At 43.0% G+C, this 9,241-nt stretch overlaps 1 long non-coding RNA gene across 5 annotated transcripts in view; it reads left to right on the top strand.

Moving 5' to 3' along the window:
* Positions 1–8: 8 nt before the first annotated feature.
* The window catches only part of LOC132013835 (uncharacterized), a 67,035-nt gene continuing 57,802 nt past the window's right edge, over positions 9–9,241 (top strand). For all 5 annotated transcript variants that reach the window (XR_009403119.1, XR_009403118.1, XR_009403120.1 and 2 more), the window contains exon 1: positions 9–671. This is a non-coding gene — a long non-coding RNA (uncharacterized LOC132013835). The remainder of the gene's footprint in view (positions 672–9,241) is intronic.

Below are 9,241 nucleotides of genomic sequence, written 5' to 3'. Positions count from 1 at the left end.
ATGGGCCGAAGTCCAGCCCCCGCGCGCCGGGGCGGGGCCGGTGAGCCACGGGACAGTTAGTGTGTGCGCCGCTCTGCGGGCCGGAGCTGGAAAGCAATGGGTCCCCGCAGGCCCCGCCCCGCCCCGCCGCGCAGCTGGGAAGCCCGCAGGTGGCGGCGGCGCCGGGGCTGCTAAGCGGGGCTCGCCCAGTGGTGCGCCCCCTTCCCACGCTCTTTCGGAGCGAACCACACCTTCCTGCTTCCTGTACCTCCCCAGCCTCTGCCGAAAGCCTCAAGAACCGGGCCGCGCACTCCGCTTTCCACAACGGTGTGCTTCTGCGAGTCCGAGTGCGAGCCAGAAACCACTGGGAGGCAAGCCCCACGTTTCACAGGTAAAAAGAAGCCAAGACCCAGAGAGCTTCAAGATCTGACCCTTGCCAAGCAGCGGTACAAAAATGCGAATGAAGCCAAGGGAACGTATCCCTAAATATTACCAGCGACTGCAGACCCAGGTGATGATTGGCAGCCCAGCTTGAAGCTTCATGTGCAGGCCTTCTAGGCATGGTCAGCAACCACGATGAGGGGTCCCTCCCCTTGACTGACATTCTCTTAACGTCTTTTCAGCTTCACAGTTTGCCTGTTCCAGCTTTTCCTCTTCTCAGATTTCCTGAACTTATGATGGGGTTGGATATGGTAAGTTGAAAATCCATTTAATACGCTTGTCCAGCATCATAGCTTAACCTAGCCGACCTTAAGCGTGCTCGGAACATTTCCGTTAGCCAACAGTTGGGCAAAATCCTCTAAATCAAAGCCTATTTTATAATAACACTTTACTGAAGAACTGCCCTGAAAGTGAAAAGCAGAATGGCTGTACGTGGGTTGTTTACCCTGGGGATTGTAGGGCTGAGTTGGAGCTGCTGCTGCTGCTGCTGCTGCTGCAAGCATCACGAAAGAATATTGTATCCCATTTCAGCTTGCTTGGGAAAAGATCAAAATTCAAGGTATGATTTCCACTGAATGAGTATCAGTTTCTCACCATTGTAAAGTAGAAAAATCGTAAGTTGAACTGTTGAAAATCGGGAAATGTCTGTAGTGAATCCAAGACTAGACAATTTCTCGTATTGTTTTAACCCCACAGAGCTGCAAAGGCAGCAATCTATGCTGAAAATCCCCACAGCACTCCCTTATCTCCAGGGCTACTTCCCCATATATCCATCACCAGGGCTTTGGTATGTCTTAATTTTTGAAAAATTACTTTTTCATGGGTAGTTTATCTATAAAACATGTATACATCTATATCTCCAGCAGTTACTGGTGTAGAATAACAATTCATTTCTCCATAGTGGTCAGGTCTTGGGTTATATAAAGTATATGTATAAAGAATGAGATGACAGTCTCTTTTTAGGCTGTATTAGTCCCACAAGGTTAGCTTGAAGGAGAACAGTGCCCAACTGGAAACAGGGGTAGGTAGTTGAGGGAATGGGGTGGAAACAGCACCTGAACATAGTCTCTGAAAGCTGTGCCTCTTACAGTTTTTTCAGGTATCTATTAACATCGTTGTTGTTATGACTTTGGTGAAAATATCTTAGAGGAAGTAGTATGAACATAAGATGAGATATGTAGAGAAAGTAAGAGGTGGTATCTTTCATACCTTTGCTGTTCTACCGGAAATACTCTGTATCCTCCAAATTTGGCCTTGCTTCATTCGTTCTGTGAATGCTTGTTGAATGCTTCCTGTAGGTACCAGGCAATGTTCTGGGCGGCTGGGAATAAAGCCATATGCAATTCAGATAGGATCCTATATTCAGATATGCCTGCTCTTAGAAAGCATGTACAGTAGGGTCTGACATGGTAGAAGAATTTTATACCACACCAATATTAGAGCGTCTCCTCCATGGAAGAAGGATTAGAGTTGTTTTGAATGGCTGAAACAGCTGATGGGAGTCTTAGGGGTAGAAACCATAGGAAACAGATCTGACTCATGTATGGGAAAACTTTGGATGGTTATCACCATTTGACTATGAACTGGCAGCCTTAGAGTACCAGGGGGTTCTTGTCAGTTATCATTAGCATCTAGAGCGGTTTTGTAATAACACTGCAGGGAGGATTACAGGAAAGCAGTATGGTGTAATGAAAAGAGCCTAGTGCCTGGTTTCAAATCCAGGCCCTGCTGTATACTAGCTCTGTAGCCTTGAGGGAGTTACTTAAACTGTCTGAGCTCAGCCTCCTTACCTATAAAGGGGGGAAAATTACTGTCTCCTTCAGTGACTGTGATATGCATAGTGTAGCTGTCTGTGTTAGCACAAAGCCCAGGATGTACCAAACCCTCAGTAAATGACATCTATTTTTTTTAATCATTGTAGTTTTTTTGTTTTGTTTTGTTTTTAAAGATTTTATTTATTTATTTGACAGACAGAGATCACAAGTAGGCAGAGAGACAGGCAGAAAGAGAAGGGGAAGCAGGCTCTCTGCTGAGCAGAGAGCCTGATGCAGGGCTTGATCCCAGGACCCTGAGACCATGACCCGAGCCAAAAGCAGAGGCTTTAACCCGCTGAGCCACCCAGGCGCCCCATTGTTGCTGTTGTAATTATTATTATTTCCTGATTAGGATTTTATCCGAACAGCTCATATTCATGTTTTGCCTAAAGCCAACTTTACCAAACGTTTGGGATAAAACAATTAAAATTTAAATATTAGTTATCCTTAAAATATTGTCTCTCAACCATTTCTACAACTCTGCTCCAGCCTCTGTTGGTTACCTTCCTTTTCCTTTTCCTTCCTTCTATACCACTCCCTGAACTCAAGAATCTTAACTGATTATAGTATAGTACCCACGGTATTATTCATCTCCCTTGACCCCTGTTTGCAGCTCTGCTGCTTTCGCCCTGAGCATGTCAAGTTGTTCAGCTGAACAGTAACTTCTGTAGAAGCACAAAGGCCCAGCAAAATCTTGAGGTTTATTTTAGCAACTTCATTCTCCCAGAAACCAATCCGACTGTGTGGTTTTTTTCTTTAAAGATTTTATTTATTTGTTTGTTTGAAGGAGAGAGTGAAAATGAGCGGTTGGAGGGTGGACAGGGGAAGCACAGGGAGAGGGACAAGCAGACTAGGCCCTGAGCCCGAGCCTGATGCAGGGCTAGATCTCACTACCCTGAGATCATGACCTAAGCGGAAACCAAGGGCTGGACGCCACCCCCCACCCCCACCATTCAACTGTTTAATGAAATGGTTCTTTTCTTTTTTCCAAAGTGATGTAGAAAAGAAGTTAGGGTTCAAAACTGATGGGCAAGAAAGAGTTCTTGAGATGCCTTTGGTGCAAAAAGGTAGTTTTATTAAAGCACAGACAAGACTCCTGGGGCAGAAAGAACTGCTCTGGGGTCATATGGGATGGATGGTCCATTGTATACTTTAAAGTTGGGAAGGGGTTAGGAATAGTGTAAGCCTCCCAGGTATTTTGGAAATAGGGTTTCCAGGATACTGAGGGAGCTTGGTATTGTTAGGAAAGGTCATTTACTACTGTTTAGTAGAAACTTAGTCATGAGACCCTTCAGATGTATATTGGTGGGTCATATGCTTGGGGGATGATTTCCAACATGTATCTTGGCCAGGGTAGAGATAAAGTAAGCTTCCAAAGGAATTTTTTTATATTAAGGAGACTTACAGGGTCCTTGGGGTTGGGTTAAGATTGCCTTTTGCCCTTAACAAAGCATTTAACATCGAAGCAGTGGAGTCCCTAGAGGAATGTCACTCTGCCCATCTCAAGGACCTGGCAATGGGCTGCAGTAAGGAAATTCAGTAATTTTTCTTCTGCCTTTGTTTCCCACATCAAAGTATATTCACCGAACTTCCACCCAATATCCAGAGACTGAGTATAGGAAAACACATAAAAAATGATATCAACATTTTGCTTTTTGGTCAAAGACTTAGTGTCCAGAAGCTGAAGAGAACATTAGATTTTTTTTTTTCAGGTATTTGTTAACATGATGGTTTTTAAGACTATGGTAAAAATATCTTAGAGTAAGCAGTTGTAGGGAAGGAAAAAAAATGTCCTTCCCTGTCAGGTTTTTCCAGCTGCTTTAAGGATTCAATTGACATGAGACAGATTAACAGGAGAAAAACCCAAGATTTATTATGTGCACACGGAGACCCAATAATGAAATTGACACCCAAAGAAATGACCATGGCAGGCAGAGTTCATACATTTTAGACAAAGAGACAATAAATTTGAGGTATTGACAGCATAAAGAAAACAGATGTTTGGGAGCTTTCATTAGTAAGGAATTCTAAGATTTGGGCTGAGGTTGTAGATTAGTAAAAAGGAACAAGGTTTGTTTCTACAGCTTTAAAGTCTCTGGGGGTAGGGATGTCTTTTTACTTCTTAATAAAGCGTAGGTACCTTTCACACAGAAGATTTACTTTGGGCCTTCAGGGGATACAGGGGAAGGTCCGTCTTTTTCCAAGTAGCTTCAATTCAAAATAACCAATATGCCGTTGTGGCATATATTAGGGTGGCCTGCCTTGGGCCCCTCCAGTTCCCATAGAAAAGGTGAGCTGGTGACTATGGAGAGACAAACTGAGTTAGTAAATGAGTGGTAAGAGATCTGCAAAGAGAAAAAGGAATATAGATGAGAATGAGGACGAACCAACAGGAAAGAAAAAGTCTGAGCCCTTTCCTTCGCACCCCATTAAGCTAGTCCCCCAGCCCCAGAGATGGATCAGTCCTATAAAATGTCCGTGCTTCGTTTATCTGCTGAAAATACTAGGCCTTTTTTTCTAACATATTGAAGTTAGGTAGAACTTGTCCTATTTGGTTTATGCGGAAAGAACACTTTTTCACCAGAGACTGCCTTAGTCCCCCCGTGCTGGGCTGCCAGCGTGTGTCGGGTATGAGGATTTTGGACTTCCAGAGAGACTAAGCTGTTAACTTCTGACCGGAGTCATGTCAGAATTCTTGAGGTAGTATTGAGCTCTTATTCCACTATATAGGGAGACTTGGGATTGCCTTTTCTAATTCATGATCTCCAAGATTTGGGAAGAAAGACCCTAAATGCTGAAAAGAAGGCAGACCTGTGATACACAAGCAGAATTTCTGTGATTTTTCAACAGGCATATTTATGTGGCATAATTTTACGAACAAAGGAGCCAAGCTTGTCGTTAGCATTTAGGGTGAAGTGTTTAGTGACAGGAGCCAGGTATCAGTCCATATTGTCCTGAACACTTACGTGGGAACGCTTTATACACCTTGTTGCCACATAAAATAAAAAGAGGGGTATGATTTACAGACAAAGTCAGGTTGAAACCTGTAATTTTTGAGGCCTGGAGCATTCCATGACCTTTGCCATTGATTATGTTAATGTCTGTACATCTCTATTTTTCATGTGGTCTTACCAGTGTGTGAGAGCAGAAGAGTCTGTAAAGTAGCTGATGTAGGTCTGGAGTTCGCTGCTGGCAGCTGTAAAGCTTACTTTTGTCACTCAGCCAAGGAAATCTGCAATTTCCATCCACCTGAATATAGTTTGTGGTATTGGGCAGTCTAACAAGAGGGGCAACTGAGCTATGGCCTCTCGTACAAGGCTGTTATGTAAACCATTGGGTGATCTGGCAAACTTTTATGCTAGGGTTATTTTTAATCTCCTTGCTGAGTTTGAAAATGCCATTTTCAGCATCAAACCAGAGAGTTTGATTGTAATGGTATATCACCCAGGAAAAGTTGAGTGGCATGTCTGTGTTCCGAGTAAAGGGAAAAATCTTCAGCTGTTCTTTTAACCCTGACAAGGGATAGTCCTTGAGCTTCTGGTGAGATTTTTCTGGGGCCTATGTAACTCACCAGGGAGAAAGGCAGAGTGACTTTTTTCTGATCATGGATATGACACTGTGTTGTTTACCCTTTGCTCAAGCTCAGTCCCTCGGTGTTTACATCGGCAGGGACAAAGACCAGGGTATTTTGTGCATTATCTAGATGTACACATAGTCAACAGTCGGACTGATTAACGTTTGGTAAACTGGCACCAGTGGGTGTTTGGTCTGCGACCAACTTGTTCAAAGAGAGTTGGTAAGAAGACGACAGGGGCTGGAAACCAGCCCATAGTGGAAACTTAGAGTAGCTAAATAGCATAGGTAGAGACAAGCATTCTCTAGAAGTCTGTATTTTATTAAATGATTTATAAATGTGGATAAACTATTAAAAAGAGAAGTGCTTTGTTTTAATATCATGGGGTCTTTTTAAAAATAAGGGGTAGGGAAAGAGAAGTTTATTGATCCATGATCTTAGGAAGGGCTGTCTATAACATGGTGCCATCTGCTTCTGAGACCTGGAACTGAGCCCTACAAATCCTTATTTTCAGGTCACCTATAAAAGTCCTCTCCCAGTTGTCTTGTGAGTGATGATCTGGGTCTGTTTTAGTGTGGCTTGCATGAATCTCAGGGGGATTTCTTTTCTCTTTCGATGGCAGTGTAGGTGGTCAGTAACACCTCATAAGCGCCTTTTCAGCAAGGGTACAGTGCTTGTTCCCTTCTAAAGAATTTGATGTACATCCAGCCTCCAGGTCGAAAGGGATGGCAAGGTTCATCAGTGGGAGGAGGCCATGCCTCGTTTACCTGTTGGTGATATGCTTCAAGTTTAGTAGTTCTTGTGTATAGTTAGTCATAGCATCAGGTTGTTCATTTAACTCAAAAATGAAAGGTTTAAAGATGTCAGTAGGCAATGGGTGACCAACACTGTTTTTATAGTTTTATTTATTTTTTATTTTTTTTATGGATTTTATTTAGTTATTTGGGAAAGAAAGAGAATGAGAGAGAGAGAGAGCATGAGAGGGGAGAGGTCAGAGGGAGAAGCACACTCCCCACCTAGCAGGGAGCCCAATGTGGGACTTGATCCCAGGACTCCAGGATCATGACCTGAGCTAAAGGCAGTTGCTCAACTGGGCCACCCAGGTGCCCCAATACTTTTTTTTTTTTTTTTCTTTTAAGCAGATCAATCCATGGCTTCCATTTTGAATATTCTGGATCTTAATAAGGGCCAAGTGCAGTTCTTCTGGCCGTTGAAGTCCAGTTTCTTGGCAAGTCTTTTCTAAAGGCCTTTCTAGGTCTAGATTTTTATGTTCCATTTGCCCTGATGATTAAAGTTGATATGGGGTGTGAAATTTTAATGAGTGCCCCTGTGTTCTTGCAAGCAGACTGTTTATCTCTGCTGTAATATGAGTTCTTTGGTTTAACTCAATCCATAAATGAATGCCAAAATGAGGAATAATCCGGTTGTTAATTTCTTTACCACCGTGGCGACATGTTTAACACATCTGGTTGGATAGCACCCAGTCTATTCACTAAACAGGCCAAATAGGAAGAATAGCTCAGGGCTGGGGACAAGTCTATAAAATCCATTTGAAATGCCACAAAGGGCAATATGGACCTAGAAGGACTGCTTGGGGGCGCACTGATTTGGTGAGATTACAAATAGTGTACTGAAAAATATGAGACTGATGCGCTACCTACTGCGCTAACGAGGCACCTAGTGTACTGCAAAATAATTTGGTCAGAAATTTTGAGGTTGCCAGGGCAGAACCAACTGTATTTTAGTTCCTTAATTATTCTGTTTGCTCATGTTAACCTAAAAACAAACTGCCAGTTATTTTACCAGCAAAATGGGCTTATATGGGAAAAACAGAAAATTGCAATTTGGGACAAGCAGTTTATGGCAAAATTGTAGGCAAGTCTGCAGAACAAAGGAGAGGAGTGCTTTTTTATAGAGCGGACGGGTGTGGGGTGCAGTTGGGGAAGGCTGTTACAAGCAAGTCCATTGGAGTAAACTGGGAGTTTGAAGTATGGTAGCTTTGCATTGGCCGATATGTGACTGTCTCTCATTAGTTGAGCTGCTGCGATAGCAAGGTCGTGTCTTCTGTTGGGTCTGCAACTGAAAAGCAGTAGTAGAGTGTGAGAGCTCCCCCCACCCCAACCTCCCAGTGAGTTTTCCCTTCATTAATTTTCACACGTGTCCCATTTGGGGGGAGGTAAGTGCTAGCCAAAAGGTTAAAAGGCGCTACAATAGAATCCATCTGGCAATCATTTGCACCCTTTTGTATCCAGTTATCTTCTTCAGGTTGAAGGGTATTTGCCTGATAATTAATACTATCAGTCCGGGATAAAGGTAGGGTTAAAAATTGGGTGGACTGACAATTGGAGAAAGACAACTATCATATGATCTCCCTTTTATGAGGAAGTGGAGATGCAACGTGGGGGGTTTGGGGGTAGGAAAAGAATAAATGAAACAAGTTGGGATCGGGAGGGAGACAAACAGTAAGATACTCTTAATCTCACAAAACAAATGGAGGGTTGCAGGGTGGGGGGGTAGGGAGAGGGTGGTGGGGTTATGGACATTGGGGAAGGTATGTGCTATGGTGAGTGCTATGAAGTGTGTAAACCTGGTGATTCACAGACCTGTACCCCTGGGGCTGATAATACATTATATGTTAATATAAAAATAAAAAAGAAAATCCTTGCTAATGGAAAAAAAAAATTGGGCAGACTGAGGATGGGGGGGCATGAGGGTGTGGTCTCTTTTGGGCCGAATACTTAACAGTTCTGTTAGCCTTCTGGTTTCTAAAGATACAGTATCGATTTCCTTTGTATGAACTAAATAGTGAATAATTATAATTTTAGAAGGGAGGTGAGTAACTTTTACTAGGTCAGCAATTATGAGCCCTTTAGCAATGGGAGTATCCACCAAAGGTAAGAATCCATGAGATTTCCAAATTGTGCCAACAGCATGGCAACCTGCAGAATCAGTGTAAAAGCAGTTTTCCCCTCCCACCAGCATGTAAACTCTGCAGGCCAGAGCTATGAGTTCAGCCACTTGGGCTATTTTACAGCGAGCAAAGAATATGCCTTGGTTGTTTTGTGTGGGAAAATTATGGCACAACCAGTCATTATGTATCCCTGGAAATTTTGTTTACAGGAGCCATGACAAAATAAAAGTTAGTCTGGATTATTTGGAGGGATGTCTGAGAGATGCTGTCGTGGTTTTGAGATCCTACAGTTGTAAGGCGATAGTGGGGAAGAGAGTGGGGCTCTCCATTATTAGAGAGTAAGGTAGCTGGATTTAAAGTTTCTCAATGATATAAGATGACAAGTTAGTTAGAAGAGCTTATTTGTAAGTGGTCTGTCGTTTTGTTGAGAGATGCTGTGTCTTACAAACTTGTAAGGGCGCAGGTATATTTTGGGGACACACAAGTCAACAGAGGAACCTAACGTAAGAGTCCTCGTTTTGT

The sequence above is a fragment of the Mustela nigripes genome, chromosome 3 (genome assembly GCF_022355385.1).
Source record: "Mustela nigripes isolate SB6536 chromosome 3, MUSNIG.SB6536, whole genome shotgun sequence".
NCBI classification, from domain to species: Eukaryota; Metazoa; Chordata; class Mammalia; order Carnivora; family Mustelidae; genus Mustela; species Mustela nigripes.
Note: the sequence above shows the minus strand (reverse complement) of the source record. Positions and strands in the feature narration are given on the sequence as shown.